Here is an 18,387-nt window from a genome sequence, read left to right as displayed (position 1 = left end):
AATTTAATTTAAATTAAAATATAATAACTAAATTATTATATAACTATATGTTATATCAAAATATAACACATAACCTATAGTTTATATTATATCAAATATAATATAACCTATAGTCTGTATTTCTCTAGATAATATATGGTATTTAATATAAACCACATTTATACTAAATTTAATTATCTGAATATAATCTATATAATTAATATTTGAATCATATCCAAATATTTAATTCCTCTCAAAATAAACTTTATACTATAATGTATTAAATACATTATATTAATTATATCATATATAACTAATTCTCTTGATTAATTTGAACAATTCAAATTAATTCTAAATTAATTCTAAATAATCTCAGTTGAGCTACAAAGGGGACCTTATAGATCTGTAGATTGAAGCTCCAATGGTATTTTAATTAATTAAACTCTTTTAATTAAATAATTCAATATCCATTAACTGTTGGTCACTCCACTAAAGACCGACAGCTGCACTCTTCACACTACAGATATATTTCTATGTCCATTGGATATAATAAGTCAACAGTCCAATGACCTTTCACAAATTGCTCATAAGTACAGCTGGGTCAAAATTACCGTTTTGCCCTTGTAGTTACATCTAACTTCTTAAGTACCACCAATCCCTCTTATGAACAATAAGTCATAGTCCACCTATGACCAAACCCCTCTCGAGCCAAAAGATGGTGTGGCGCCACATTGTTCAAGCCTCAGAATCAGCCTTTAAAGAAGCAAATTATCTACTTACCCCGACATTAAGGGAAGAGCAAATTTCATCTTGTATAGCTATCTTCCCAGCTCCCTAATAAGAAGAATTCTCAAAATAGTAAGCATATTGAGTCAGCAATATGGTCACTCTCACCCATGCAAATCAAAGGACTTCTTTCATAGACAGGAGTTTATAACTCACTCAGAATTCAGGTCATGTCACCTATGATCATCCTAGTGAAATGTAAGTCTCTATTTATACAAACTCTTTTGTATAGAATACCCCTACTCACATGTCTCTACATGAATGATCAGGATCAAATCATTTGTAGAACTTTAGCATCTACAAAACTTTCCATATTCGTAGTTTCACCAGGATAAGGTACCCAATCTTATCCATCTACTACAGACTATTTAGGTTATCACTTAAACATGATCCACTTGTATGTCTCTACATACATGTTTAAGCTACAGAAGATAACCATGGATGTAAGTTTATTGATTTTATAGGTTAATGCTACAAAATGTCGAATAATAAATAAATTGTTTGTACATTACAATTACAAACTACAGAACCCACGAGATTTAGGACATCAACCCCAACAATCTTCCACTTGTCCTAAAATTAGTGGGGTGTACATCATAAAAGTCATATCAATACAAAAGTACACAAAACAAGAAACTATGGCATAATATGCGCCCAGTACAAAATCTCCCACTTGTCCTAAACTAGATGTGGCATGTCTCATAAACCCATACTCTGCAGGTGACCCTCAAACACCTTACTCATGAAGGCCTTTGTAAATGGACCAACAACATTGTACGTTGAAGCTATTTGTGTGATGATACGTTCCTTCGATGCACAATCTCTCGAATGAGATTATACTTTCGCTCTATGTATTTCCCGCGTTTATAACTCCTAGGCACTCAGGATTTAGCCACAATGCCACTATTATCACAATAAAGGGTGATGGGCTTTAACATGTATGGAACCTTCTTGAGCCACACAACTTCCTTGCAGTTTCACAAGCTGCTACATGCTCAGCCTCCATAGTGGAGTCAGCAATGCATCCTTGCTTGGTACATCTTCAAACTACTGCCCCTCCGTTAAGAGTCAACACTGATCCTGATGTGGATTTTTTAGAATCCTTATCAGTTTGGAAATCATAGTCCGTGTATCTAGTAAGGATCAAATCCTTAGAACCATACACGAGCACGTAGTCCTCGTTCTCTAAAGATACTTGAGGATGTTCATAATGGTGGTCCAGTAATTAAATCATGGATTAAACTGATATCTACTGACTATCCCTATTGCATAACAGATGTCAGTTCTAGTACATAACATCACATACATCAGGCTACCAACAGCCGATACATAAGGGATCCATCTCATTTCCTCAATTTTTTGAGGTGTCTTAGGATACTGTTCCTTACACAAAATAACTCCATGTCTGAAAGGGAGCAAGCCTCACTTGGAGTTTTGCATCGAAAACTTGACAAGTATCTTGTCAATGTATGATGCCTGAGACAAAGCCAACGTTTTTTTCTTTCGATCTCTAAAGATCTGAATTCCTAGAACAAATTGCATCTCTCTCAAATCATTCATTTGGAATTAGGTCCCTAGCTAATTTTTAATTTCAATAAGTAAACCTATATTATTTCCAATGAGTAGGATATCGTCTACATACGACATAAGAAAAGCTACTGAACGTTGATGATTCTCTTGTAAACACAAGGTACATCAACATTCTTATTAAAGCCATAAGATTTGATCGCAGTATCAAATTTTATATTCCAAGATTGAGAAGCTTGTTTTAATCCATAAATAGACCGATTAAGCGTGCAAACCTTTTTCTCTTAACCTTGGGTTATGAATCCTTCAGGCTACTCCATATATATGTCTCCTCAAGTTTGCCATTTAGAAAAGCAGTTTTGACGTCCATTTGCCAAATCTCATAGTCATAATATGAGACAATGTACAGGAGTATCCAGATAGACTTCAATAGGGTAATAGGTCAGAAAGTCTTCTCATAGTCAACTCCCTCAACTTGGGTATAACCTTTTGCCACAAGTCTAGCTTTGAAGGTTTGCATATTCCCATCAATGCCCCGTTTTCTCTTTTAGATGTATTTGCAACCTATAGGTTTAACCCTATCAAGTTGATCTACAAGATCCCAGATAGAATTGAAGTATATAGACTTTATTCCAAGATCCATAGCTTTAATCTATTCATCTTTATCAACATCCTGCATTGCCTTCTTGTAAGACAATGGATCCTCAACATCTCTGTCAACTATAATAGCTAGGGTTTTTGTTAAACCATGTAACGAATAAGCAGATTCACAACTCTCCCATTACGTCGAGACTTCCTCAATGTTTTAGGTGGATGTGACCTACTAGATGAACCAACTTCAACAACTCTTGTTAAGGTATTGGGCTCTTCAACAACTCTTGTTAAAGGTCCAGTAGTTTTACTAGAAAGTTCATTTAACACTATCTTACTACAGGGTTTATGCTTACATATGTGGTCCTTTTCTAAAAAGGTAATGTTTATCGACACAAACACTTTATTATGTTTAGGATCGTAGAAGTAACCATCTCTCGTTCCTTTAAGGTAGCCTACAAATAGGCACAATTTTGAACGAGGTTCCAATTTCTTAGGATTTGTCTCATGTTAGGGTTGATGCCATAAATGTCGTAAGGTTCTGTAGTTTATAACTGCATTGTACAAACATTTTATTTATTTAATAAAATATGAGATGATTTATTTAACATTTAGTAGCATTAAAGCCATAAACCAATAAACTAACATCCAAGGCTATCTTCTGTAGCTTAACATGTATGTAGAGACAAATAGGTGGATCATGTTTAAGTTATAACCTAACTGGTCTGTAGTAGATGGATAAGGTTAGATACCTTATCCTGGTGACACTACGAGTACGACCTGCTTTGTAGATGTTACAATTGTTGTAAAGTGCTACAAATGATCTGATTCTGATCATTCATGTGGAGACATGTGAGTAAGGATATGCTATACAAAGGAGTTTGTATAAAACTGGACCACAAAATGACTAGTCTCATAATATAACGTCGTTCAAATGGAAACTTACATTTCATTAGGATGATCATGGGTGAACTCTTACCTATGAAGGCGGTTCTTTGATTTGTATGGGTGAGAGTGGCCACATGGTCGACTCAATAAGTCTACCATTTTAGGGATTTGTCTAATTGGGAAGTTAGGAACACAGCTACACAAGAAGAAATTCACTCTATCCCCAATGTTGGGGAAAGTAGATAAATTACTCATTTAAGGGTTGATTTTGGGCCTTGAACAATGTTAGATGATACTTAAAGAGTTAGAGGTAACTACAAGGGTAAAACAGTAATTTTGGCCTAGTTGTACTTACAAGCAATTTGTGAAGGGTCATCTCCCTATTGACTGATTTTATCCAATGGACACAGAATATATCTATAATGTGAAAAGTGCAGCTGTCAATCTTTAGCAGAATGCCTGACAGTTAACAGATGGTAAATAATTTAATTGAAGGAGTTTAATTTTTTATTCACGTACCATTTGAGCTTGAAGCTACAGGTCAATGAGGTCCCCTCTATAGTTCAACGGGAATTTATGAGAATCAATTTTGGGATTAATTTGAATTGTTCAAATTAATTGAGGGAATTAATTATATGTGATGTAATTAATTTAATTTAATTATTTATGATATAATTACTATAATGTATTTGATACATTATAATATAAAGTTTATTTGCGAGGAAATAAGTACTTGAATATGATCTTAATACTAATTGTATGAATTGGATTCATATAATTAATTTAATATAAATGGGATTTATATTAAATGCCATTGGTGAGAGAATTGAAACTATAGATTATATTGTATTTAATACAATATAGAAACTATAACATCTAGTTATGTGTATATATATATATATATAATAAATTTGTTATTTAATATATATATATATATATATATATATATATAATATTAATTAATTAAAATTAAATTAATGATAATTTAATTTTAATTAATGGGAGGGAGATAACTTCCTTCCCCTATTCTCTCTCAACCAATGTACGTGGTTGGGAGGGTATCGTTTTTTCTACTTTTCAATTTGCTTTGTTTTTTCACATAGAATTCTCCCTCCAAGTTTTTCTCTAAAGAAAAATCTCAGTTCTCCCAATCTCTCAATCCTCTCATATTTGATTCTTTCCCTCACCAAAAAGTCAGAGCCCACAAAACTCATGGATTCTTATCCTAAAGAATATAGAGGAATCTAATTGGTGGTTACCTTTTGAGATAAATTATGGTTTCGAGTTCATGGCCATTTGGTAAAGGAGACTTCTCACAAGAAGAAAAGTTCTTCAGGGGTTACTGTCTCTTCGCTTATCATCTCCCTTTCACTTTTTTTTAGCATGTTGTATATTTATTTTAAATGCATAACATTCTGTTTACTTTCTGTAAAATTGGGATTTGGGTTAGATGCATGTTTCCATTCAAGGACCTTCAATGGTTTCTTCAATTGGTATCAAGTGGGGTTGTTGGCACAAAATTTTTCAAATTTTCGAAATTAATTTTACAGGTTAATGGTGGGATTTAAGCATTATGTATGTTCATGTGATGAATGTTTCTAAATGTGTTGGTTTAAGATTATTGGATGTTTTCAGGATTGGTCGATTTGTTTTTACAATTTAATTTATAAGGGCCCATGTTTTGGGGCATATTATTTCGATCGAGTCTGTATTTTTGTGTTCTTAAGTCATTCTTGGTTGTTCCGGTCGTGTTCTGGAGAAATCGAGACCAAATTCGGCAGAAAAACAAAGAAGATCGTGACTATACAGTGGAGATTGTATCGCAGCGTTGCAATACTGCAAAGAAGAACAACACTTTGTTTTTTCCGTAGCATTGCAACGCTCCAAGATGGAAAGAACAAACCAATTCTTGTCTGGTTCAGTTCGTGGCTCATTTGGTTCGCTTGCAGTTCAGTCAGTTCGAGTCCAAGTCCAGTTCGAAGGCTGAATGGTTCGGTTCGAGTGGTTCAAGGCCCAATTCGCTTGAACCCATTAACTATTTATTTATGTAATAGATAGTTACTTTGATTAATTAAATTAATATAAGTGTTATATTAATTTAATTAATTGTTGAAGTGTCCAATCCCAGTCCAATAATTTTATTTATTAATTATACATTTGATGTATGATTTTTATTTAAATATATATGTCATATAGTATTAAATCTCACCATAAGTTATGCATTTAATTTCATGCATCATTTATATTATAAGTGTGATAATATATATAATTGCATGATTTAATTAATATAGCATGTCCATGCATCATATAGTATAAATGTTATAATATATGCATGCATGCATAGATATATATACATGCCTCAATTATATTACAAGAGTTATAATATAGAGTATGGATGTATGTTTGGATGTATGTTATTATTTATTTCATTACTTTAGTATATAAATATTATGTATGTTAGTAATGAAATAGAATTGCATGAAACAGGTCACCACTTTAGGGTAATTTATAATTGTTATAATTTTTCCTAAGTATGTTTTCACATGAAATGTATGATTTTAAATAATTTTATTTATTTTATAAAAGTTATAATTAAATGAAATTAGGAATTAAAATTAATAATTCAGAATTGCATCCAAATCTTAAGTCAAAATCATTTTTTAAAACAGTTTTCAAATATGATTCATATAGATCTAAGATCACTTTTCTAATAAGATTATAAATTTAAGTTTAATCTTTTAGTCAGTTTAATTTGATTAAATTGGTCTTAATTAAAAGATTAAATTTGTAGCAAATGTATCTATAAGGGACCTTTTGTCTAAGTCTAGTTCTGTCTAAGCTGTGGTATTTAAGTTGACAGAAACGTAACACCCATACCTGGGAACTTACCTAAAAAGGTGAATTAGATAGATTTGTTACAAGCATGCAATGATTGATTAAATTTTATTAAAATGTTTAATAAAAATTAACCAAAGTTGTTTAAAATGTCTCAACATGATGGTCCACTTCAACGTGGCAAAGATGGGTCTGTCATTGATGAAACCAGCCAGGTCAGCTTAATTTTGAAATCTTTACTTGAAAGTTTCTTATAGTTTCGTAGTAATACTGTTATGAACGGGATTGACTACAACCTAATCACCTTGCTCAATGAGCTTCAAACTTTTCAATCCTTGATTAAAAGCAAGAAAAAAGGGAGAGGCAAATGCTGGCTCATCCTCAAAGAAGTTCAAAAGAGGATCCGTTGGGGATGATGCTCTAAACTCCCGTGTACTATAGTTTGTAAACACAGTTTTGAACAAACGCTTGTAATATATAATATATGATATTTTCTTCACTTATTGTCTATGAATATTGGATGTTTTATTTGCTTTACCACAAACCAATAAACTAAAATCCCTGGTTGTCATTATGTAACTTAAGCATATATATGGAGACATACAAGTGGATCATGTCATAAATGATAACCAAATGTATGAGAACTATTCACAGATGCTCGTAAGTATAGTTGGGCCAATTTACCATTTTTTTCCCTGTAGTTACATCTAACTCCTTAAGTACCACTGATCCCTCTAATGAACAATAAGACATAGTCCTACTATGTGTGGACACCTCTCGGGCTATAAGAAGGTGTATAGTGCCACATCGTTCAAGCCCTGGGATCAGCCCTTAAGGGAGCAATCTATCTACTTACCCCTATTTCGGGGAATGAGTGAATTTCATCTTGTGTAGCTGAGTTCCCAGCTCCCAAATCAGACGAATCCCCAAAGTGGTAGGTTTGACTCGGTGACCTGGCCACTCACACCCATGCAAATCAAAGGACTGTCTTCAAATGCAGGAGTTCCCAACTCACTCAGGATTGAGGTCATGTTACCTAGGTTATCCTAGTGAAGTGAAGTCTCTGTCATGAATGGTGTTATATAACGAGACTTTAACACTTCGTGGTCAGATCTTATACAAACTCTTTGTATAGGACGCCCCCGCTTGCATATCCCTACATGAATGATCAGGATCAGACTATCTGTAGCAAGTCACAACATTTGTAACTATTCTACAAAGCCGGCCGTATCCATAGCGTTACCAGGATAAGGTTTCCCTCCTATATCTATATACTACATACCATTTTGGTTATCACTTAAGACATGATCCACTTGTATGTCTCCACATACATGCTTAAGTCACATAATGACAACCAGGGATTTTAGTTTATTGGTTTGTGGTAAAGTAAATAAAACATCCAATGTCCAAAGATAAGTAGTGAAAAAATTATCATAAATTATACATCACAAGCGTTCGTACAAAACTGTGTTTATAAACTACAGGACATGAGAGTTTAAGGCATCATCCCCAACATTATATATGATATGATTGACTTTATGTATGAGATACATTATTTGGAGGAAAATGGATATAAATATGATTTATATCTAGCGGATGAGAAAACACTATGGTTTATATGTGATATTAAACTGTAGGTTAATGAATATAATATGATTATATTTATTATTTTTAATTGGACAATTATGGGATAATAGTGTCGGCGTTTTCTCTGTAACTGTGTGTTAGTGGGAGGTTTCATTCGGTTTTTGTAACTGAAGAATAAAATGACAATCATTTTCATTTTGATAGAGAGATATTGATGAAACGTTGCCACACAATCGTATACACGTGCACTTCTTTCTAAACGATCGAATAAGTTTTTCTCAACGACCGTCTAGCGCCCGAGCGTTTACTAAATGATCGTCTATATGATCACAACTTATTTACTAAACGATCATGTACTTTCTTCTAAACGATCAAGCATTGTTTATACAATAGACCCAACCTTCTCCCACTTGTTTGGTCATTGTATACGATCTTCTTTTCCTCATTCCTTCTACCAAATCCAACAAAGTCCACACTTCTGGATTCTTACACCGAGGGTTTTAAGTGGTGGTGTCATCCTCATTCTTGTGTTCATGTGGAGGTCGTTCGTGAGTAGACGACCAGGTGATTTGGTGAACAATTGCTTGGACATTCTAGTGAGAGCGAGAAAAGCAGTCCCTTGGAGATAATGAGATTTTCTGTGGAGAAGTGTTCTTCAACTGGTATGTATCTCTTCTCTGTATTGTTTAGTTCTAAAAGCATACCGGTAATTTGTTGTTTATTGCATAACTTGTCTGTTTGAATGTAAATGTGGTAATTTTGTCACAATGTATTTGGAACGATCCGCTTCCGCTTAGAGGTACTCTTGTATAAGAGTTCCTTCAGGATCATCCTCTGGAACTAAGCATATCAGTGCACCAATTTCATATTTCTTATATAAAACACCCACCAAACCAAAATTAAACCGAATTAAATGCTTATTTGATGCTCTGATACCAATTGTAGGAATGTATCAACAATAGTGGAGGCACAAGGATCATCTAAGCATTCAAATTCACTAATTTTGGCAAAATATAAAGAACGCTCTTGCAGAAAAACAAGTGAGTTTCAAGACATACCTCTTGTAGAACTTCTTCAAAGCTCATTCTCCAGCTGCTATCTTCTTCAAATCTTGTTGTAGATCACCTCAAGATCTTCCCCACTATTCTCTTGGTGCTCTAGATTGAGTTATGAGACTCAAAACAAGCTTTAATCAAGGGATGAAGAAGATATGCTCACTGTAGAAAACTAGTTGAAGAACTCTTTCTTCAAACCAAATTTTCTCTCAATATCTCTATAGATTGCATCACCGATTTTTACTCCAATCTCTTCATTATATTGCAGATCAACATGCAAAGGAGAGACTTGCATGAGTTTCATCTCATGCTTGGAGAAGACAAGGCCAAGAAGATGCATTATGTGTAAGCTACTTCAAAGATGGATAATGGAAAATCTTCATTTTCCATTTAAGTGTTTTGTTTTCTAATTTTCAAATTTTATCTCAAAAATCAAAATTTGATTTTATAAAATCTATTTTGATTTTAAAAATGAAAATTTTATTAATTTCATAAATTAATTATTAAATAAAACTTAATTAATTTAATATCAAATATTAAATTACTTTTAACACATATCCATCTTTATATATTTGAATCATATTTAAATATATATAAATTCTCCTATTTCGTTTAATTCTCAAATTAAACATGTAATTATATCTCATATAATTACTAATTCACTTAATTCTAATTTGAACGTTTCAAATTAACTTATCACGCTATTCTAGAGCTAGTCCGTTACGAGCTAGTAGGGGGACCCCACGGGTGATCATGGACTCCAACGATCCGAGATTAATTAGCTAAACTCATTAGACCAAATTAATCTCCATTCGTTAACTAATGGGTCACTCTACTAAAGTACAAAGTTGCACTCCCCTCACTATAGATATATTTTGTCCACATGATTTAACCATAATCAGCAAGTTGATCCTTTATAGGGTGTTCATAATAACGGTTGGGTCAAATATCTGTTTTACCCCCGAGATTACGACTTATTCCTTAAGTCCCTCCTGGTCATCTAATGAACAATTGGTTTGTGATCCAATCATTAAACCAAACTCTCTTAGCCCAGTGAGAGGGTGGGGCCGCTTGTTCAAGACCTGGATTCAGTACTTAAGACAACAACCTTTCTCCTATCCTTAAATCGGGTAGGCGTGAACTCCATCTTGCACCCTATGTCCCCAGCTATCTATCTGGTCTTGCCCCTGAAATGGGAGTCTTATTGAGCCGGCGCTGTTGAGTCAACCCTCAACTATGCAAATTTAAGGGCAATCCCGAATAAACAAGAGTTCATAGTTAGCTCAGGATTAAGATCGAGTTACCTAGGTCATATAGGTGAAATATTCAGTCTTAAACAGTAAACAACATTATAAAGTAAGAGTGAATTATTTCTTGGTACTAATCTTATGCAAACTCATTGCATAGGACGCCTCCACTCCTCATGTCATAACATGTACAAATTAGAATCACATTTTACAACTCTTTGTAACAACTACAGAGTAGGCCGCATCCAATGATGTTACTAGAATAAGATACCCAACCTTATTCATGTACCTAAATCATTTTGACTATTTACTTGAACCTGATCCACTCTTATGTCTCCATATAAAGTTCAAATACTCATACAATAGTCATAGGTCTTAGTTTATTGGATTTAGACTTTCATACAATTTATGAGATCAATAACAAGTATATTGACTATAGAAAATGTTTATCATTTTACAAATTACGAGTTTTTAGGACATAAAATCCAACAGTCTGTGCCTTCTTTTTTCGGCACCAAAAAGTGGAAGAAGAAGAAAGGTGGAAAGGGGAAAGCTAACCCATCAGATGCTGCCCAGATGGACAAGAAAGCCAATGCTGTAAAAAGAATCTATTTCCATTGCAACCACGAGGGACATTGGAAGAGGAACTGTCCTAAATACTTGGCAGAAAAGAAGAAGGCCAAGCAAGGTAAATATGATTTACTTGTATTGGAGACCTATTTAGTGAAGCACGATGATTATGCCTAGATAATTGATTCAGACGTCACTAACCATGATTGTTCTTCATTTAAGAGAATTAGTTCCTAGTGGCAACTGGAAGCTGAGGAGATGACGATGCGTGTTGGAACTAGGCACGTCGTCTCAACTGTGGCAGTGGGAGGACTCCAGCTGACTGAAGGGAACTCAACATGAGGAGTTCCTTGAGCGGAAGCGGAATATCCAAATTCCTTTATGATTGAACGCATACATTTACAGTCATACAACAGATTATGCAATCAACGTAAATTACAACATGCTTTTCAAATAAAACAAAGAATTGAGAGATTATACCTTTGAAGAACGATTCTTAAAGTAATCCCTCAATCCAACTTGTTCATGAACACTTCAAATAAGTCATCAACAGTCCTCTTGAACAAATAGCAAACAACTACTTGATCCTCGAACTAACAGGGACACTATCACTCGGATTCCTTAGTATGCTCAGGATGAGAACCCAGGAGAGGTGGGCTCTGACTATTTTGGATAAGAGGATGTTGGTGAGTTTGGAGAGGAAGACAATCGAAGAAGCACTATTACATAGGAACTTGTCGATCCTTTAGGCTATCACATAGTTAAAGACTTTCAATCGTATAGACTATCGTTTAGATAAGTCTGTTATCGCATAGACAAAAAGCCTATCGTATAGAAACTGCATTTGTCGTGTAAACTATCGTATAGTCTCTCTTTGTGTTTTATTTCTAGTCGCCTTAATGTATTTTCTAAAAATGAAAAATTCTTTTTCATTTTATTCCAATTTCCATAAAATTTCCATAACCACCTACTAAGTTAGTTTTTGAGAAAAAAGATTATTATCCAGAATAATAAATAATATAAATAAATATGATAACTAACTTATCATATTATATTTATAACCTATAGTTTTAATATTGCATCACATACAATATAAACTATAATTTTTTTCTCTATTTTGGCATTTAATATAAATTATATTTATATTAAGTTAACAACTATTTGAATCTTATTCAAATATTTATTCCTCCAATTAATGTACCAATTTCATTATATCTATTATATCATATATAATTTAATTAATTTATTATATCATATATAACAAAATTTCTTCTTATTAATTTGAACAATTCAAATTAACCCAAAAATTGATTCTCAACGGGATCCTTTTGAGCTACCAAGGGGACATTATGGAACTGTAGCTTGAACCTCCAACGGTACGTGAATAACTAATTAAATATTTTAATTACATTATCCACCAACCGTTGACTATCAGACACTCCAATAAAGACTAACAGTTGTACTTTTCGCACTACAGATATATTTCTATATAACCAATCAACAGTAGATGACTCTTCATAAATTGCTCGTAAGTACATCTGGGTCATATTACCATTTTGTTCCTGTAGTTACATCTAACTCCTTAAGTACTGATGCGTGTTGTTATGCGATGGAATAATGGAGAAGGATGCGATGATGGAAAATGCATTGAGCATGCAAGTTTTCTCAGCATGATCCAAGTATAAATCCTACTGAGTTTCCTGGTAAGTCTAGGGTCGAACTCAGGGACTATGGAAAACACTATGCGATGGTAATTTTTAGATCACTTTTCGATAAAAAATAAATCAAGGAGTTGATTGGTTTGTTGTTTACAGTATAAAATGTATGCGGCAGAGTTGAGAAAAACGTTAATAATATGGAAGATGCGATGAGTATGCAGGGGAACGGGTTGAGAAGAGGTTTAGCTAACACTTCCTAGGATTGCGTTCATATTATGCGATCATGCTACACACATACAATAGCAAATCATATCTAAATGCAAATGCTACGACTTCTATTTTTGTAATGCATGCGATATGTAACGACCCGACCCCCTAGGACTTAGGTAAGGCCATTACTAAAATAAATGCATGCAAAGAATTTAAAACGACGCTCAGTCATTTGAAATAAATGCTAATTAAAAACAAGAGAAGTTCAAAAGACATTTATTAAATGCAATTGTTAAAAACAATAATAGGGTACCCATAAATCATAAAGGTTAATAAGTACATATGAAAAACAATTCTTAATAATAAGTTTCAAACATCAAAACTAAACATTAAGGGAAACATGAAAAGAACTCTAAATCTCATGATGCGGAAGCGTAAAAACTAATCCCAGTGGCTCGATCATGAATTTCGCTGCGCCATCGCCGGTGCATCTCTACCCTTACCTAAAACATCAACATAAGAAAGAATGAGTATGAAATACTCAGTAAGTAACCCCACCACTGGGGTCAGGCTAGACATCTATGTCCTCTAGATACCCGCCTAAGGCACATAAATACATGTAACATATAAGAGACTTAAACCTATCCTATTGTAGTTAAGTATGCCCACAAATCTGGTGACTCTTGAAGGAGACACAAAACTGGTAAATCCCGAAGGAAACACAAAACTGGTGGATCCCAAAGGAACACAAACTGGTGAATCTCGAGGGAAACACAAAACTGGTGAATCCCGAAGGAAACACAAAACTGGTGAATCCCAAAGGAAACACAAACTGGTGAATCCCGAAGGAAACACAAAACTGGTGAATCCCGAAGGAAACACAAACTGGTGAATCCCGAAAGAAACACAAAACTGGTGAATCCCGAAGGAAACATAAAACTGGTGAGCATCTAACTAATCAATGAGGATATTCACACAGTCTTAACGTGCTAAGATTCAACATTGTACGGTTCTAAAGCACACATAAAAATCCTTAATACCATGGCTACATCACATACACATAATTCTTAACAACATATTATATATCATCCATGTATAACTTATATCATAAGGCCACAACATACAAGTATGCCTCAACGCCAGCAGATCAGACATCGACATATGAAAACACATACTATCACATACTACGACCAAGCACTTAAGTATGTATGTAAACAAATCAGAATTTGTGCCAGAACATACTTTGATTCAAGTCATACTGTCAATCAACATGCTAACATTTACCATAACATACACTTATCATGCTAGCATACAACTAGAGCCTGGCCCATGGGCAGTTCTAGTGATAAGATTACTTACCTTTACTTGCAAACTTCAGAAACTAACAAGCTCAACCTCTTCCTTGTCCAACGAAACCGAAAGCCCACAGGATCAAACTTAAAAACACCCAAAACAAAGACACCAGGACACCTCAAGATCCAAACCTAACACTCAACATCATGGCAAATTATTTTAGGCCGCAGTCCATGGTTCAGTTAAACTTAAATCGAGAAATTCATAAACATACAACATGCTTAACAACCCACATAAGTTTAGAGCCTTACTCTTCACCAAGATTCGCCGACTACCCCTTTACTCGACTGGACGACAACTTCAGCAACCTAAAAATTTTGCCCTACATCCAAAACATGATGTGATCCAACAATTTAAGGCCAAATTCTAGTGATTGCTCAAAATCCTCAAGGAATCCATTCAAAAAAAATTTACACTTACCCTTAATTCAAGATTTCGACAAAGACCAAAGTGGACCCAACGCGGTAGGGACGACAGCGACTGGTAGTAGTGAGACTGAGGCCGCGGACGCGCAGCTGAAGGGAATTTTTACGAGCGGCCCGACTAGACGGAAGCTCACGGCAGCGGCTGGAGAGCTTCTGGTTGCTTGCGGACGGAACGAACGGCTGAAAGGGACGACGCAACGGCGAGCGGCGTGGTCTGGCCAGCGAGATCTGGTCGGTCGAAACCCACGAATGGCGAGCAACACAGTTGGAGGGAGGTCGACGGCTGGGCGCCTGGTGGCACGCAGGGGGGGGGAGGGGCTGGATCCAGTGGTTCGACCGGTTGAAAGCAGACGTGCAACGCTTCGAGGTCGACGAACGGCAATCGGTTGGAGGCGCACGGTGACTGGGGTGTGGCGGCTGAGTGTACGGCAAGGAAGAAGAAAACGGAGGGCTCGCGTGGGTGAGGGAAAAGGTAAGGGGGTGGCCTTTTTATTAAAAAAAATACTAATAATAATAATAATCATAATGATAATAAAAAAAATAATAATAATAAAAGGAAAATAGTATAATTTTAATTAGATCTTTTCCTTAACCCACTTTATACTATTTAATTCCTTTCCTTTTTCCAAAAATAATTAATTCCTGCCATAACGTTTCCAATTGAAATTTTTTTGAATAAATTCCACGACAACACTTAAATCCTCGCATTTATACTTTAAATTCATAATTCCAAACATGTCCTTCAACTAAGGACAATTACTGAAAAGGGAAAAGTTTTACATTATAAATATATAAATAAAAAGCTGTGGGATGTTACATTCTTCCCCCCTCAAAAAACTTTCGTCCTCGAAAGTTCATCCTTGAAAAAGCTCCGGGTACTGGGCCTTCATCTCAACCTCTCGTTCCCAGGTGGCTTCTCTGAACCCTAGGTGGCTTCCCTGAACTGGTGGTTCTGCCACAGAACTTTCACAAAAGCAATTTCTCGACGGCGCAATGTCTTTACCTCTCTGGCAAGAATCTCTATGGGCTTCTCCTTGTAGCTCAAGTTATCATTCAACTGTAAGGGCTCGTAGTCAACTACATGGGATGGGTCTGCCACATACTTCCTTAGCATCGAAACATGGAAGACATTATGAACTGAAGACAATGCTGGGGGCAAGGCCAAACGGTAAGCTACAGGGCCAACTTGTTCCAAGACCTCGAAAGGTCCAAATCTCGAACTCAACTTTCCTTTCTTGCCAAACCTCAGAATACCCTTCATGGGTACCACCTTTAAGAACACTTTCACCCCAATCTCAAATTCCAGGTCCTTACGTCTTACATCGGCATAGCTCTTCTGTCTGCTCTGGGCTGTCTGCATACGAGCCCTGATCTTCTGTATGGCCTCATATGTGGTCTGCACTAATTCAGGTCCTAATAATCTCCCCTCTCCTACCTCATCCCAACACATAGGGGACCTGCAACTCTTCCCATATAGGGCCTCAAAGGGTGACATCCCAATAGTGGACTGGTAGCTGTTATTGTACGCAAACTTCATTAAGTGCAAGTGACCATCCCAGCTTCCGGAAAACTCTATGGCACAGGCACGCAACATGTCTTCCAGTATCTGATTCAATCTCTTTGTCTATCCATCAGTCTGAGGATTGAACGCTGTACTGAAGTTTAACCGGGTTCCCAATACCGCCTAGAGACTCTTCCAGAAGTTAGACGTGAAATGAGGGTCTCTGTCCGACACAATGGACACGGGTACTCCATGCAATCTTACCACTTCCTTCATGTATATCTGTGCCTACTTATTCACTGAAAAGGTGGACTTTCCAGGGATGAAATGTGCTAGCTTGGTAAGGTTGTCTACAACGACCCATATTATAGTGAAACCTTTAACTGTTCGAGGCAACCCCACAATGAAGTCCATAGACGCATGCTCACACTTCCATTCTGGTACATTTAATGGTTGTAACAAGCCTACTGGCCTCTCCCTCGGAGCTTTAACCTGCTGGCACACCAAACACTTACTGACGAACTCCACAACCTCTCTTTTCATATCATTCCACCAATAATAACATTTTAGATCCTGGTACATCTTGGTGCTGTCGGGGTGGACCGAGAATAGAGAACTATGAGCCTCTGACAACAGCTCCTCCTCAATGTCACTAACCGCCGACACACACAGACGCCCCTGATAAAGGAGGCCACCTTCTGGTGACATAGAGAATTCGCTATCCTGGCCTGACTCCACTCTACGAACTCTTTCCTCCAAATAAGGGTCGTCTCGCTGCGCATCAATAATCTTCTGCATTAGGCTTGGTTGCACCGACAACTGTGCTAACTGTGCCGCGACCTTCCCCACGACTACTACAATCTCTACCTTCTTTAATTCCCTGCATAGGTGAGTCTGTCCGGTAATGAGAGCTGCGAAATGGGCCACCTTTCTGCTTAAAGCATCTGCCACTATGTTTGCTTTCCCCGGGTGGTACAAAATTTCACAGTCATAATCCTTTACTAGTTCCAACCACCTTCTTTGCCTCATGTTTAGCTCCTTTTGAGTGAAAAAGTACTTCAAACTCTTGTGGTCGGTGAAGATCTATATCTTTTCCCCATACAAGTAATATCTCCAGATCTTGAGAACAAAAACCACCGCTGCTAACTCCAAGTCATGCGTGGGATAATTCTGTTCGTGCTTCTTCAGCTGACGTGAAGCGTAAGCAACTACTCTAGCCTGCTACATCAATACGCATCCCAACCCCTTCTTGGATGTATCACTGAAAATGACGAAACCACCTGATCCGTCCGGTATTATGAGAATTGGGGGTGAAACCAGCCTCTGCTTGAGGTCCTGGAAACTGCTTTCACAAGCCTTATTCTAAACAAATGCTGCCCCCTTCCGGGTCAACTGAGTTAATGGGGCGGCTATGCTAGAGAAATCCTTCACGAACCATCTGTAGTAGCCTGCTAACCCCAGGAAGCTGCGCACCTCACTGACTGTGGTTGGACGAGCCTAACCCGTAATTGCCTCCACCTTTTCAGGATCCACTGAGACACCTTCCTTGGATACCACATGCCCTAGAAAGAACAGCTGCTTCAACCAAAATTCACATTTAGAAAACTTAGCATATAGCTTATTGGCCCTCAATGACTCTAAAACTCTCCGCAAATGCTCCTCATGCTCGGCGTCTAAATTGGAATAAATCAAAATATCATCAATAAAAAAAATCACGAAGGTTTCGAGGAATTCCTTGAACACCCTATTCATCAGATCCATGAACACTGTTGGTGCATTCGTTAGGCCGAATGACATCACTATGAACTCATAATGTTCATACCTCGAATGAAAGGCTGTCTTGGGTATGTCACTGTCCTTTATCCTCAACTGGTGGTACCCTGATCGGAGGTCAATCTTAGAGAATACTGTAGCTCCCTGTAACTGGTCAAACAAATCATCGATCCTGGGAAGGGGATATTTGTTCTTGACGGTCACCTTGTTCAACTCTTTATAGTCAATGCACAGACGTAACGATCCATCCTTCTTTTTCACAAACAAAATGGGTGCACCCCATGGTGACACACTAGGGCGAATGAAACCCTTGTCCAACAACTCTGTCGGGGTCATCCTGTACAAGGCCCTCGAAATAGGGGTTGTGCCTAGCTCCAATTCAATGGCAAAATCTATCTCCCG

The sequence above is a fragment of the Benincasa hispida genome, chromosome 2, assembly GCF_027475165.1.
Source record: "Benincasa hispida cultivar pf3 chromosome 2, pf3_genome.v1.1, whole genome shotgun sequence".
Taxonomy (NCBI): Eukaryota; Viridiplantae; Streptophyta; class Magnoliopsida; order Cucurbitales; family Cucurbitaceae; genus Benincasa; species Benincasa hispida.
This window is presented reverse-complemented; position numbering follows the sequence as displayed.